This window comes from Mustela erminea, chromosome 12 (assembly GCF_009829155.1).
Source record: "Mustela erminea isolate mMusErm1 chromosome 12, mMusErm1.Pri, whole genome shotgun sequence".
Lineage (NCBI taxonomy): Eukaryota > Metazoa > Chordata > Mammalia > Carnivora > Mustelidae > Mustela > Mustela erminea.
The window spans coordinates 37,889,674-37,905,474 of record NC_045625.1 but is presented as its reverse complement, the minus strand read 5'-3'; the positions used below and the strand labels follow the sequence as shown (position 1 = coordinate 37,905,474).

Sequence of the window (15,801 nt, the reverse complement as noted above, 5' to 3'; positions counted from 1 at the left end):
ATGCCTTTCTCTATGCACAGTTCCTCTGCCTCCTTCTTCACCTAGCAAAATCTTGGTCTATCTTCTTCAGTGAATCCTTCCCTGACCACCACCCCTTTCTCCATCAGAATTGTCTCTTCCTTCTTTGCTTTTCTGAAGCCTTTTCCTCATACTTTCATCGTGGCCAGGCACTAGCCCTGAAATACAGTTTACCTATTCACGTGGTGGTCTCCCAAAAAGACTTTGATCTAATGGTATTATCTGGCAAATTTTTAAAACTTCATAAATGTCTAATGCATTGGTGAATTACTTGATTCACTAGGTCAACTAATTTGTTTATCTAGTGTTCATTTTGGCAGACTCACTGGATTCAGCTCTGCTTAAAATCTAAAGTTTTATAGGAAGAAACTAAAATTCTCTCACAATCAGGAAAAACAACCATTGTCATTCAAGCCAGGCCTGCCTCTGGAATTTACAGGTTCTAACATTAAAACAGGTTAGATTGCAAAAGAACTCCCTGTTTTAGCTGCACACATTCCTCACAGAACTATAATGTGATGTAATGCTCTGTTGTCACTGTAAGGACTAATTTTATGTGTCAATTTAACTGGGGCCTGGGGTGCCCAGACCTTTGGACAAACACTATTTTGGGTGTATCTTTGAGAGTATTTCTCGAAGAGATTAACATTTGAAGTAGAAGACCGAGTAAAGAGGCACTTCAGCCCTTCAAGCATCTGCCTTCAGCTCAGGTCATGACCCCAGGGCCCTGGGATCCAGTCCCACATCAGGCTCCTTGCTCAACGGGCTCCCTTCCCCTGCTCTTGCATTCTTGCTCACTCTCTCTCAATCTCTCTCTCTCTCTCTCTCTCTGAAATAAATAAAATCTTAAAGAAAAAAGAAGAAGAAGAAGAAAATGACGACGACTGAGTAAAGCAGATGGCGCTCCTCCATCTGGCTAGGTCACATTCAATCAACTAAAGAACTAAGTAGAACAAGAAGGCTGAATAAGAGGGAACTGCTGCTTCTTTGAGCTGGGACACTGGTCTTTTCCGGTCTTTGGACTCAGACCAAAACACTGGCTCCTCTTGGGTCTCAAGCCTGCCTGATTTCAGACTGGAATTTACACCATCAGCTTCCCTGGTTCTCTGGCTTTTGGACTCAGACTGGAACTACATATGTATCAGCTCTCCTGGGTCTCCAGTTTGCCAACTGCAGATTTGGGGACCACATGACCCAATTCTATATAATAAACCTTATTTGTTTGTTTGTTTATTTATATACACATCCTATTAGTTCTGTTTCTCTGGAGAACCATGGCCAAAACAGTCACAAGGTGGTCATTTGAAAATCGTTTCTATGTTACTCTCTGTTGAAAACCTTGTCCATTGGGGTGCCTGGGTGGCTCAGTGGGTTAAAGCCTCTGCCTTTGGCTCAGGTCATGATCACAGGGTCCTGGGATCAAGCCCCGCACCAGGCTCTCTGCTCAGCAGGGAGCCTGCTTCCTCTCTCTTTCTCTCTCTCTCTCTCTCTCTCTCTGCCTGCCTCTCTGCTTATTTGTGATCTCTGTCAAATAAATAAATAAGACCTTAAAAAAAAAAAAAAAAGAAAACCTTGTCCATTAATTTAAGTCCTCCACTGAAACAGTGACAGACATAACTTGAGAGTGCTGCTGATGCCCAAATGCTTATCACATCCCTGAGTTCCATACTCTGGGATCCAAATGTCCACTTTACATCTCCAACTGAGCTATCTCAAAAGTAACTCAAACTGAACATGTCCACAACAGAACTCCTGATTTTGGTCTCCAAAACAGCTTATGCTCAGTCTTCACTGTCTCAAAAAATGGATCATCATTCATCCATATGCTTAAGCTGAAAACCTAGAACAATCTAAATTTCTCTCTTTTTCTTATTTCCATCATTGCAGCTAATCAGCAAGTCATGGTGATTCTCCTTCAATCAGAACATTTAACAGAACCTCTACCAGCTTTATCCTGAACCAAGCCACCCTCTTCCCTCACTCAGACTTTTGCAGTGGTACTAAGAGGGACTCCAATAGGAGACCCAAATATTCTCCCTGCTTCTACTCTTGCCTCCTGCAGGCTTTTCTCCATATGGAAGTTGCCAGGGGAAATCAGAATTAGACATTTAAAAAGGTAACAAAATTTTGAAAGTTCCGTTTCCAAAAGTTCCCCAATCACAGTTGGGCAAAAAAATCCAAATCTCTACAAAGCTTTGTACAAGTTTCCTCCAGTATTACTGGTTGTTTCTCCAAGATATCAAGTTTTTTCCTACCTCTAGGCCTAGGAACTTGCTTTTTCCTCTCATGAAATGCACTTTGCATGGTTCACTCTTATCATTTGGGTAACTGCTCTTATGTCACCTCCCCAAACAGACCTCCCCCTGCCTCCCCAGCATTTTCTATCCCATTAGTCCACTATATTTGCCTTCAGAGCACTTATCACTACCCAATGTTACTTTATTTACTGACTTGTTTGTTGACCCTCTCTTAACTAAAAACCTCATGAAGACAGAATTTGTTTTTCTTGTATACTTCATACCCACGGTGTCTGGAATACAGCATATGTACAATGAGTAAATGAATGGACAGATTCTTCTTAGTAGGTCATACTTTAAAAAAATCGGTGTTTGCAAAATGATACCTATCATTTTGATATGTCTCTAAAGAGACAAGATAAGGGAAAAGAGAGAGCTAAGTTCTGATAGAAACCTGGCAGGACTGTCCCCCCACATAAATGATACATATCAGTTATATCTTATCATATATATGATTAGACATATATATGAGAAATTATATAATTCATTGTGTTTCTCTTTTTCCTTAATTTCCAGGAATCCCAGTTCTAAATTTTGTACTCAATCCCAACAACTTAAATTGGGTTCACTTTCAATTACCTATTGCATGCTTTTGGTCACTTACCACTATTGCAACATCCCATAGAACTAGCTATATTTTATTATAAACCAGTTTAATTCCTTGGTATAGGCAGACTATAAAAATTAATGCATACATACTCATTTATTGATACACAGATATTAATAGTTTCTCAAAAAAAAATTGTTTCTCCAACATGACCAAGCTTCTTAAAAACAAGCCTATATATAATAGCCTTTCCTATGTCCTCAAGCACAATCAAAAGGCAGAGTTTATTATATTTGCTTGATAACATTCTTTTTTTTTTTTTTTTTTTTTAAAGATTTTATTTATTCATTTGAAAGACAGAGATCACAAGTAGGCAGAGAGGCAGGCAGAGAGAGAGGAAGAAGCAGGCTCCCTGCTGAGCAGAGAGCCCGATGCAGGGCTCGATCCCAGGACCCTGGGATCATGACCTGAGCCGAAGGCAGAGGCCTTAACCCACTGAGCCACCCAGGCGCCCCGCTTGATAACATTCTTAATGTATATTGATTTCTTTATTGATTGATCAAGACCAAAATCACATTTTGGTTACAAGTGAGTAAACTAAGTTGCACAGGAAATTGTTATCTCCCTTTCAAAAAGTGGACAAAGATTTGTTAGAAGTGAGAGAGCAGGAGTTATCTGCACAAAAAAGAGAACTTGACTCGGTGAGCTAGATAGGGAGGGTCCACAGGCACAGCTAAGCCTGACACAAAGTTTAGTAGGAGACAATCTAGAAAGGTTGAAAAGTTCTCCAAGAAAATTCCCCCGGAAAAAACTGGTGGAGAGAGTGAATTATGGGGGAGAAAAAAATTTGAGGATGTCTCAGGACTGCCTTGAAGAAAGGTGAAGGTATTGATCCAAATCTTGCTGGAGAGATAATGAAGAACCCTTGGCAGGGTGGATGGGGTTGAGGGGAGTTGGGATAAATTGGGATTAAAGGGATGGGTGCAGTAGATGACTGTCACTAACACTGATTGAAGACTACAGGTGGAGACACTAAAGACATCCCTTTCATCTACTTGTGGGCCCCAGACTAAGGTTAGAGAGACAAGATAAGGCAAAAGAAAGGGAGAGCTAAGTTCTGACAGAAACCTGGCAGGACTGCCCCTCACTGTTAATTCTTGACATTCAGCCCAAAGTCCAGCAGAAATGTTAAAGACCAGCACTAACCACAAAGGCCAGCAGCAGGAGTAGATGTTGGCATGATAGATAGAGCAGTTGTCCCCGCTGGCATCTTTCCAGCTGGCTAGGCCCTTCTCCACAAAACTCTTTGGCAGTGGCCACAGTACTAGACAAGAACAAGGTTTTGGATTTCTGTAGGTATTTCCCCACCACTCCCCATATGCCCCAATTCTACAATTTGCATTCCTCATACCAAGAGAGGGCCTTGAGATCCTCCTCATTAAATAAGACAGACAAGCACAATCAAACAAAAACGGTAGACATCCCGCATCCACAGCCTGTTTCAGCACCCAGAGCCCTCTAATGGACACTTTGCTCAGACATTAACATCTTCGTAGGAGCCCAGAAATAGCCAGGACAAAATGTAAAGTTTCCTCTGAAAATTGTGCTAAAATGACTGCATGTTAGTCAGAGGGACTTATATAATACATCAGGGTCTTTGGACAGTTTTTTTATGCTCTTGGAGTACAGTTCTCCATTGCTGAGACATTTACCTATTTCAGAACAGGGAACAGATGGGAGGGGCAGTTTCAACACAGAAGGGAGAGAACTCTTGCTCAAAGGACCTTTGCCCTAACATTGGACCAGACCTAGAACCAATAACATCTTTAAAACCCCTTGTGATTACTCATTAAGAGAGGCACTATTAACTCCACAAAGAAATCAAGCTACACTGATGCGAGAACTGAGAGGTCATTCATAAATCTAATAGGTATAGGCAGACCAAATGGAATACATTCACAATAATCCTGGAAGAAGTCACCCACTATCAGCTTCCACTCCTCTCCATATGGCACAGCCATATCCATACAAGATCACCTCCACCGTCAACACACATCTTCATGCATACTTACCCATGTTCTATGCATGATGTTACAGCACCATCTCATATATGCCTCTCAACAGCCCTGAGAGGTAAATACAACTATTATCCCATTTCACAGATGAGGAAACTCATCAAGTAAGCCCTCACCTCATTGACAGAGCCAGTATTTAGACCCGAGTGTTCTGATTCAAGAGCTTCCATTCTCAGTCTCGACTACACAGTCTCCCACAGGATGGCACAGGGCCATTGACAGAAATGTCAAAATGAAGCACATCATCCCATGCAATGGCCTCTGAAGACAAAGATGGTTGCAACTGACCAGGACAGATTTACATGTCAGAGGCAGAGGAGATGCGTCCTCCTGAAGCTATGAGGACAATAACTCTGAATACAATTGGTTTTGTTTGCTAAATTAAACCATATTGTCAGCTAAAATTATAGCAATGCAGCAATCACTTTAACTTTCATCTAGTTTATATTTGAAGTTTCCTCCTAAAAAACAAACACTTTAAGCTTAAGAAAATACCTATAAATGATTTCTGAAGAGATGAAATAATTGTAAGGACTCTGCCAATTGGTCTCAATGCAGGAATACACTTACACTAAAATTTTTAAGCTCTGGGCCTCAAATCCCTGCAGAATACCACTACACACACACACATATACACACAAACACACACACACATTTATCACATAAACATCAAATACATACACAAACTATACAAACACACCACAAGCAAACATATACACACCACATATAGTACACACTACAGACACACACAAAATCCACACACCACACACATACCACACACTCCACTCACACACCATGGCACACACTTATTCAACACAAAAAAATACACCATAAATAACACACATACACCACACAAACATATATAACACATATATATGCAACACACAAACCACACGCTCATCACATATGTACACATATACCACAAGATACCCATGCCATACAAACCACACACTCAACATATACACACAGAACACATACCAACCGTAAAGTTGCATGTGCTTGTGATACTTATTTGTGGTGTGATATTTATTTATGATGAAATTCATTTTCAATTTGAAGAGTACAGCTCTGTAGGGGCAACTGTTTTAAACTTGAGGATAACTTGATTAAATGACAAGTTTAGTTAATTGTTATAGACCAAAATGTAGTTTACATTAGCAAAAAAGAAGTATGGGGCTTCAAAAAAAACATACTCTTAAGCCTACTAAATCACTGCAATTTTAAAATCTTGAATCTGCCATTAGTGGGGGAAAGGAAATCTATTTTGCAATCTGGCACATTCTTATGATGAGTTTCTTACTGTGACTCATGCCATAGATGCCTTGTGCAAATGTATAAGAAAATAACCAGACTGATATGTGAGGAGAATTTCAATGATGGGAGAAAAGCTGTTTGAGCAAACCAAGTCCTTCCCAGTCTTCCCAGTCTTCCCAGCCGTGGGGCTATTCTGGCTATACACATCATGCTAGAAAAAGGAAAGTATTCTCAGAAGGTAGGAAAGAACTTCACAGGACACCAGTAGAGGGGGAAAAAAAGAGAGAGAGAGAGAGAAGGAGAGAATTTCTAAGTTTGCCCTATGTCCACTGAAAAACACTCTTTTTTTTTTTAAGAATTTTATTTATTTATTTGACAGACAGAGATCACAAGTAGGCAGAGAGGCAGGCAGAGAGGTGGGGGGAGCAGGCTCCCCGCTGAGCAGAGAGCCCGATGCAGGGCTAGATCCCAGGACCCTGGGATCATGACCTGAGCCGAAAGCAGAGGCTCTAACCCACTGAGCCACCCAGGCGCCCCTGAAAAACACTCTTAAACCTAATAGCCTGCATTCTCTTTTCTTCCCCTAATTCAAAATCTTATAGCTAAAAGAGAGCAGCCTCAACTGCCTTCAAGCTTAAAGCTGGGGAGAGCGAATGAAGGTGAAGCAAAAGAAGGAAGTTGAGGAAATTAGTTAATGGGAGATTAGGCTGAATGGCTTCCTCCCTGAGTGGGTTTCTCAGTGGGGGGGTGGCAGAGAAGAGGGGGTGAAGAACATATGGCTGAGGAAAGTACGAGATGCACATAACTAAGAAGTTCTTGCCTAATTTTTTTTAACTTTATTATATTTAAATTGAGTTGATTGGGGAGCCTGGGTGGCTCAGTGGGTTAAGCCTCTGCCTTCGGCTCAGGTCATGATCTCAGGATCCTGGGATCAAGTCCCGCATCGGGCTCTCTGCTCAGCGGTGAGCCTGCTTCCCCCCCTCTCTCTGCATTCCTCTCTGCCTGCTTGTCATCTCTGTCCGTCAAATAAATAAATAAAATCTTTTAAAAAACTGAGTTGATTAATATGTAGTATATATTTAGTTTCAGAGGTAGAGTTCAGTTATTCAGCCATTGCATATAGTTCTTGCCTAATTCTTGACATAATATGTGCCAAATAACTTTATTAAGTCCACTTTGCACATTGCTTGAGTGAGTTTGGTTTCCATTACAATTTGGGTTATCCAGGATCATGTAATTATCTCGCCCCATTACTTACCACATTGTGTTAAAGTTGACAGGGGGCAAAACTGTCAAGAACTTTTTTATCTTTTTTTATCTACTAACATAGAAGAAATCAGATTTATGTTTTTATATAAATGTTGATTAAGATCAGCCTTTAAGGAAGGTCTTAGAAGTTTACAACAAACAATGTTTGAGCCATTCATTAATCTTCTTAACAAAAACCATTATTAAAATAATATAATTTGTTTAAATAGTATTTCATAAGTGTTAGAGACAGAAAATTAAATAAAGGGATTATTGTGTGCTACAAGAAAGGAAGAAATTTTTTATTACTAGAAAAATTCTTATCTTCTCCTTGGGTGTCTGAAGCTGCAGAACAGTTAGTTCAATCAAAGCAAACGCATTTGTCTTGGAGACTTTTCCTGAATGTTCAAAATCTAGCTAACAAGTACTTTACTGATAAGTTGACTTCTGTTCTTTTTTTTTTTTAAGATTTTATTTATTTATTTGACAGAGAGAGAGACAGCGAGAGCAGGAACACAAGCAGGGGGAGTGGGAGAAGGAGAAGCAGGCTTCCCACCAGCCAGGAGCCTGATGTGGGGCCCGATCCCAGGACCCCGTGATCATGACCCGAGCTGAAGGCATACACCTAAGGACTGAGCCACCCAGGTGCCCCTGACTTCTGTTCTTAAAGTAAAAATTTATATTTCTGTTCTTATAATTTGTTTTCTTTCTAAAGAAGGATTTATGTGATTTTCTTACATACCCCAGTGGACATAATTTGAAAATAACACATTTTCATGGTACAATTTCCATCCTCTAGTAATCCATTACAAAGCATTAAACTTAGGGAGCAATTTCCCTCATTTAACTAAATATACATATGCCTGGGGTACCTAGCTGGCTCAGTCAGTGGAGCTTGTGAATCTTGATCTTAAGGCTGTGAGTTCAAGCCCCATGTTGGTTGTAGAGATTACTGAAATATAAAATATTTAAAATAGGAGCACTTGGGTAGCTCAGTCTTTAAGCATCTGCCTTTGGCTCAGGTCATGATCTCAGAGTCCTGGGATCAAGCCCCACATCATGCTCCCTGCTCAACAGGGAGTCTGCTTCTCTCTCTCCCTCTGCCTGCCACCCCCCCTTCTTGTACCCTCTCTCTCTGTCAAATAAATAAATCCAATCTTTAATACATGTGCACACATGCGCATGCGTGGGCACTCACACACACATACACACACATACACACACGCTTGAACAGAAAATAAGAAATCAAGCCCCCGGGGCACTTGGGTGGCTCAGTGGGTTCAAGCCTCTGTCTTTGGCTCAGGTCATGATCTCAGGGTCCTGGGATCGAGCCCCACATCGGGCTCTCTGCTCAGCAGAGAGCCTGCTTCCTCCTCTCTCTCTCTCTCTCTCTCTCTGCCTGCCTCTCTGCCTACTTGTGATCTGTCAAATAAATAAATAAAATCTTTAAAAAAATAAAATAAAATCTAATAAGAAATAATTACTCAGTAACATTTGTTTTCATACTTATCTAGTCATAAATGCAGGACACTAAAGAAATAGAAGGAAGGGAGGAAGTAGGATCTAAAAATGTGTCACAATTCTAGAAGGGAGGTTAAGGTAGGGGAGGTGCCACAGTGGAGGTCCTTGGTAGAGAAAATAATAAAGCAGAACACCCTCATGAATGAAATTCACTGATAAAAATTTAAAAATGAAGAAAAATAAGATATGACAGTAGAAAGACAGGTACATGGAGGGTAAAAGAAAATTCTAGAGAATGACAAGTTTTTAAAAAAACTGCACAGGGAAATGAAAGTGTTCAAGCCTAATTTTTTCTCCTTTTGAACCTGGAATTCCTTTTATGGCCATCCCTAATCTATTATCTATGGCTTGTGATTTATAATCTGAAAGAGTTTGCAATGTATAATCTGTAAGAATCTCTCTACAACAATCCTTTCTACAAGAAAATTAAAAATTCTGTTTGTGTGCGTACACAGAATTTTCTTTCAAACCAGGCAGATCAGAAACTTCCTAGAATTTAAACCTTGAACGTAGGGACACAAAACTGAAAATGGTAAGAGTTCACTTATTCTTCCTGAAGACGCTGTCTTGTGATTACTGCTTCCCAGGTTCTCAGAGTTGCTCTATATTCCAGACTCCACCCCCGAAACTTCCTGTTCACATTTCCTTCAACTCTGTGAACCATGCTTTCATCCTACCAATAAATATATTTTTTGCTTCAATGAGTAAAAATTTATTTCTGTTGCTTTCAGTCAAAGAATTGTATCAGGTATAGGTCCCTTTCCCATTTTCTATCCTCCAAGGAAATGAGAAAGAGAGAGAGAGAACACTAAAGATGCCTTAAAGCAAATAACAAGGCATGCCATCATTCAAGAATCCAGTATCTAAAATCATTTCATGAAAATGACTGTTACCATGGCAACCTTTCAGTGTGCATTCAGCGATTTTATGTGCATTCATTAACATTCTAATGTAAACCAAACCGTATTGGCTTATTTGGCCTTGATTCCTTTTTAAATATAGATTGCTTTGTCTCATAAAAGGTATCAGAGTTTCTATTCAAGAGGGCTGGCTGTCCATCAGTAAGGATGAATACCCAACTTTTGTATCAAATGGATGGGACTGGAGGAGATTATGCTGAGTGAAAGAAGTCAAGCAGAGAAAGTCAGTTATCATATGGTTTAACTTACTTGAGGAGCATAAGAAATAACACGGAGGACATTGGGAGAAGGAGAGGAGAAGGGAGCTGGGGGGAATCAGAGTGGGGGGACAAACCATGAGAGACTTTGGACTCTGAGAAATAAACTGAGGGTTTTGGAGGGGAGGGAGGCAGGGGGTTGGGTGAGCCTGGTGGTGGGTATTAAGGAGGGCACGTATTGCATGGAGCACTGGGTGTGATGCATGAACAATGAATCTTGGAACACTGAAAATATAAAATAAAGTTAAAAAAAAAAGAAAAGATGGTTATCTGACTAAACAAGTAAATTTACTTAACCCCTAAAATTCTACTGAGATGACACTGTAAAGAAAAGCCCTCCATGTTTACCTCCCACCACCCCCCCACACACACACACGTACACACTCATACTCATAAAAACCACTACAGTCCCAACTCCTGTCATTGGAATCTGTTCTGCTTATCCAACATGGTCAAAAAGGTTAATATCCCTCCATTAGTTGATAAATTAAATATGATCAAAGTCAAAATCCTGAGTTGTTTTTTTTATTAGACTCTGACAAGTTGAATAGAATGATCATCTAGAAAAGTGACTATAGACAAGCCAATAAAATGTTGAAGAACAATGATCAGAGAGGCCATAACCATACAAAAAGTCAAAGTGGGCCGCAGCAAAGTAGCCCAAAGAGCCTGGGGAGATAGAGCCATAGGGAGAGGTGTGCCCATTTCTCAACCTGCAGAACCACACCCCAGCATTTCCTCATTATCTGCATGCAGGACAAGTTCAGCCAAAACTTGAGGCAGCAAATGGTTTCCACAGCCATATGAAACCAGTGAGCATCACAGAACACTCTGTGCTACCTGGTTTTGAGATTCGGCAGCTCACTGAGTCAGAGAACAGCTTCATCCTTCCTGAAGAAAACAGTCAGGCAATCAAAGAAAATAAACAAAAGGAAATAAAGAGGTGACTCCACATATACGGAGATTAACAATCGTTTTTACATTTTCAGAGAACTTAGGGAAAATTTTAGAATATAGTGATAAAGAGAAACAGATTTTATACACACACGGTATCCAAAGGATTGAAAGGAGGAAGCACAAAGAACAAGTCAACTAAAAGCCGCAATCCTTCCAATGCCAGCCTCCCACACAATGCAAGACCTGGAAGGGGTGACACCGGGCAGCAAAGAAATGGGAGGCTGCTGAGTATGAAAAGGATGAAAATTCTACAGTGAAGGAAACAGAGATGGAAGCCTGTGTCCATTTGTCTCGTCTTCATAGGAGCATCCAACAAGCCTGGCTAGGTGAAACAGAAGTAGAGAGGAGAAAGGAGGAGGAACGGGGAGAAAAAGAAAAAGAGTGAAGAATAAAGAAACTCTGCAAAACTATGGTAATGAAAACTGAGGTGTGAGTTTAGTAATAGCTCAATGGAAATGGAATAGGGAGCCCATGACAGACTTGTGTACATAGCAAAATTTAGTTCACCGTACATATGGTACTTCAAATGAATGAGAATGAAAACTAGTTTAAAATGAGTTGGGAGTTCATTAAATAAAAATTTAAAAAATAAAGATAGATCCCTATGTCACACTAGATCAAAATTTATAAATACCAGATATAATGAAGACCTAAAGTTTAAAAAAAAAAAAAAAGGCATAAATGTACCAAAAGAAAATATGTAAACAGCGATGTCTGGGTGGTTCAGTTGGTTAAGCAACTGTCTTTGACTCAGGTCATGATCCCAGAGTCCTGGGTTCGAGTTCCACATTGGGCTCCCAGCTCAGCAGGGAGTCTGCTTCTCCCGCTCACCCTCTCCCCTCTCATGCTCTCTCTCTCTCTTTCTCAAATAAATAAAATGTTTTTTTAAAAAGTAAAAGAAAATATGAGAGCATATGGATAAGGAAGGACTATTTAAGCAAAATATGAATTCCAGAAACAATCAATTTTTTTTAAAAAAAGGAATGCATGTTTCAGTGACATAACAATTTTAAACCTCTGTATCATGAGATAGCATACACTAAATTAAAAGATTAAAAGATCTAAATTTGTAAAACATTTGCAATATAAGTAAAAAATAAGAAAGAGAAAGGCAACTCAATTTTTTTCATGTGCAAAAGAACACTGGCAGAGACTGCAGAGACTGTTCGCTATCTCCGATTTTCATTCTGTGCTGCTTCTGTACTAATAAAATTTTTAGTTGGATATAGATTTGCCCAAAATAAAGGTTATATTTCACAAACTCCCTTAAAGCTTGGTCACCTATGGCTTGTGGCTGAATTCTGACCATGGTAATACAAAAAGAAGAGCCATGAAGGAGATTCCAGGAAACTTCTTCAGAGAGTATTTGTGAGTCCTTAATCCCCTTCTTCCTCTTTTCCTCCATCCTCCTGCCCAGAACACAAATGCTTCCTTCTTGGACTTGAGGTAAAGGTGAGGAGTTGGATTTGAACAGGAAGGAATCCCCTTTATCCTGTGGAAGAAAGTCAAGAATGGTAGGTATGTAGGTAAGTCGCAGCGAGGGGATGGAAAGTTGAACAAGATAATGCTTCACAGCCTCAATTTGTTTGAAGAAGCAGGAGAAAACCTAGTTAAGAGTAAGAGAAGGGAGAACTTAAGGAAAGTGGTATGGGCACGGCACTATTGTTGAAGACAATGAAGAAAGGACCTGAAAACAGCAATGCCACAGAATGGAAGGAGAGCCTGGCAAGAGTTTAAGGCCATAAATGTGTAGTGGTAGCCATCTGTGAGGTTTATTATAAAGTCTACTGATTTTTTTCCCCTAACCTTGATTAGCTAATCTTTTTTTTTTTTTAAGATTTTATTTATTGGGGCACCTGGGTGGCTCAGTGGTTTAGGCCTCTGCCTTCAGCTCAGGTCATGATCTCAGGGTCCTGGGATCGAGCCCCACGTCGGGCTCCCTGCTCAGCGGGGAGCCTGCTTCTCCCTCTCTCTCTGCCTGCCTCTCTGCCTACTTGTGATCTCTCTGTGTCTATCAAATAAATAAATAAAAATCTCTAAAAAAAAAAAAAGATTTTATTTATTTATTTGAGAGAAGGCATGCACATGTGCAAGCAATGTGAGAAGTAGAGGCAGAAGGACAAGCAAACTCCGTGCTAAGCGTGGAGCCCAACACGGGGCTTGATCTCATGACTCTTAAGATCACGACCTGAGCAGAAATCAAGAGTTGGAGGTTTAACTGACAAAGCCTCCCAGGTGCCCCCGATCAGTTAATGTGAAGATAGGAGCAAAGAAAGCAAACTGAGACATCAATTCAGTGTTAGGATATAGGACAGTGGGTTTAGCATAGAAGTAAAAGGGGTGGTTGTGGGAAAATTATTTTAGAGAATCAAATATGAGGTTCATGGAGAAGAAAGCAAACCTAAGATGGGGATACTAAATTGGGAGGAAGTGAGGGGCGCCTGGGTGGCTCAGTGGGTTAAGCCGCTGCCTTCAGCTCAGGTCATGATCCCAGAGTTCTGGGATCGAGTCCCACATCGGGCTCTCTGCTCAGCAGGGAGCCTGCTTCCTCCTCTCTCTCTCTGCCTGCCTCTCTGCCTACATGTAATCTCTGTCAAATAAATGAATAAAATCTTAAAAAATAAATAAATAAATAAATAAATAATAAATAAATAAATAAATTGGGAGGAAGTGAAAGGACCAAGGAACTGAAAATCTAGACAATGGTGAAAAACTGATATAGTGGAAATGAAGCTACGAAAAAGCAGCAGGCTGGAGTCAGAGATCAGGATACCTGAGTTTTACCTGAATATTCTATAATGGAGATGTTCTAGAAGAAGGCAAGTTTCAGAATATGACCATGCAAAAGACAGGAAAAACATAATGCAGTGGTAAAAAGCATGGACTTTGAGCCAGGAAGAATTTCTGTTACTAGTTTTATTATTTACCTTAATTTAGCTTTGGTTTCTTCACCACACCTGTTCATTAGATTGTTGTGAGAATTAAAGGAAATTTTAACTTCTTTGAATTAAAGAGCTCTGTTCAGTGCCCAGCACATACTAAGCTCTCAATAACTGATAGTTTAAAAAAAAAAAAAAAGGAGAAAAAAACACATACATCCCCTATTATTCTGTCTACCATTAATTAAGATGCACAACCCAGGGGCACCTGGGTGGCTCAGTCAGTTAAGCGTCCAACTCTTGGTTTTAGCTCAGGTCATGATCTCAGAGTCCTTAGGTCAAGTCCAGCATCTGGCTCTGCGCTCAGCATGGATTCTGCTTGACATTCTTTCCCCCTCGTTCTCCCTCCCTGCCACTTGCTTGTACACTCATATGCACACTTTCTCTCTCTAGAGCAAACAAACAAAACCTTTTTTTAAAAAAGATGCACAGGGGCAGTGGCTCAGTGGGTTGAGGCCTCTGCCTTCGGCTCTGGTCGTGATCCTGGGATCAGGTCCCGCCTCAGGCTCTCTGCTCTGTGGGGAGCCTGCTTCCCCCCTCTCTCTCTCTGCCTGCTTCTCTGCCTACTTGTGATCTCTCTGTCAAATAAATAAATAAATAAAATCTTTAAAAAAAAAAAGATGCACATCATTTGGGTGGAAAAATGTAATACCTATAATACCGATGCTGATATTGCCTATGGGCAACAAACATTTCCAAATTTTATGCAAATGCCTAACAAGAAAGAAGTGAAAAGCCTAATCCAGTTATAAGCTCTTCCTTTCCCTTGATTGTAAATGTCTAAGAAAATGAGTACACACAATAGTGATTAGTATTCCAGCAATTAACAAGTCAGCTATTACAGCAAAAACTCAATCCCATCAACTAAGCCAACATTTTGAAGAGGAAAGAAATATTTTTAAATGAAATATATTTTAAATGAAAAAGAACCTATTTCCAGATAACAAGTAAAAAATAATGGTTAAGGGGCGCCTGGGTGGCTCAGTGGGTTAAGCCTCTGCCTTCAGCTCAGGTCATGATCTCAGGGTCCTGGGATCGAGGCCCGCATCAAGCTCTCTGCTTAGTTGGGAGCCTGCTTCCCCCTCTCTCTCTGCCTGCCTCTCTGCCTACCTGTGACCAATCTCTCTCTCAAATAAATAAATAAAATCTTTCTAAAAAAATGTTAAGGAAAACAAACCAAAGAGCCAGTGTGCTTAGGGATAGCAGAATTTTTCCTGGTAAAGCTGAAAAGGAATGTCAGATTTACCTAGTGCAATCAGCATGTTCAACGTCAGAAAGCTTTCCCTACTCCATATGTCCTTATCACTCCTCCCCCACTCTTTATCATATGAAGTGTGGGAAATGTATACCTATACATTAAAAATATTAAATAAATCAATTCACCAGAAGTCCTTACAGTGCAGCTGGAGACCAAGTATAACTGGGTCATGGGCTAAAGGAATGACTGCAGACTTGTTGTCTGTTACTTATGTGTGAGGGCACATGGTTTGATCTGTGACATAACAAACTCCATTTAACTCAAATGGCTTTAAACCACACAGCTGGAAGGCACTACCTGCTGTTCTCTGCCTGGCACATAGTAGGTATTCAACAAATGTTAAAATCCATTGGTTCATTTATGTAGCCAACATCTTTTGAGTCCCTAATATGTCTCAAACATTACTCTAGACATCAGAAATAGAGCAAACACATTTTTAAATTTTTTATTTATTTTGCTATTTGCATATGAAAGTAATATATGATTACTGCAAAAGGTAAAACAATAAAA

General features: G+C 40.1%; 1 protein-coding gene across 4 annotated transcripts in view; it reads right to left on the bottom strand.

Moving 5' to 3' along the window:
• APTX (aprataxin) overlaps window positions 1-15,801 on the bottom strand; it is a 60,475-nt gene that overhangs the window by 14,073 nt on the left and 30,601 nt on the right. Inside the window, exons 9-10 of one of the 4 annotated variants that reach the window (XR_004277475.1) lie at window positions 12,376-12,586; window positions 10,584-11,028 (exon numbers count right to left, since the gene is read on the bottom strand). The gene's annotated coding sequence lies outside the window, so the exon portion shown is untranslated. Of the gene's footprint in view, window positions 1-10,583; window positions 11,029-11,970; window positions 12,587-15,801 lie in introns of those variants that run through there. The other 3 variants (XR_004277474.1, XR_004277473.1, XM_032307799.1) reach the window with 3 other exon arrangements.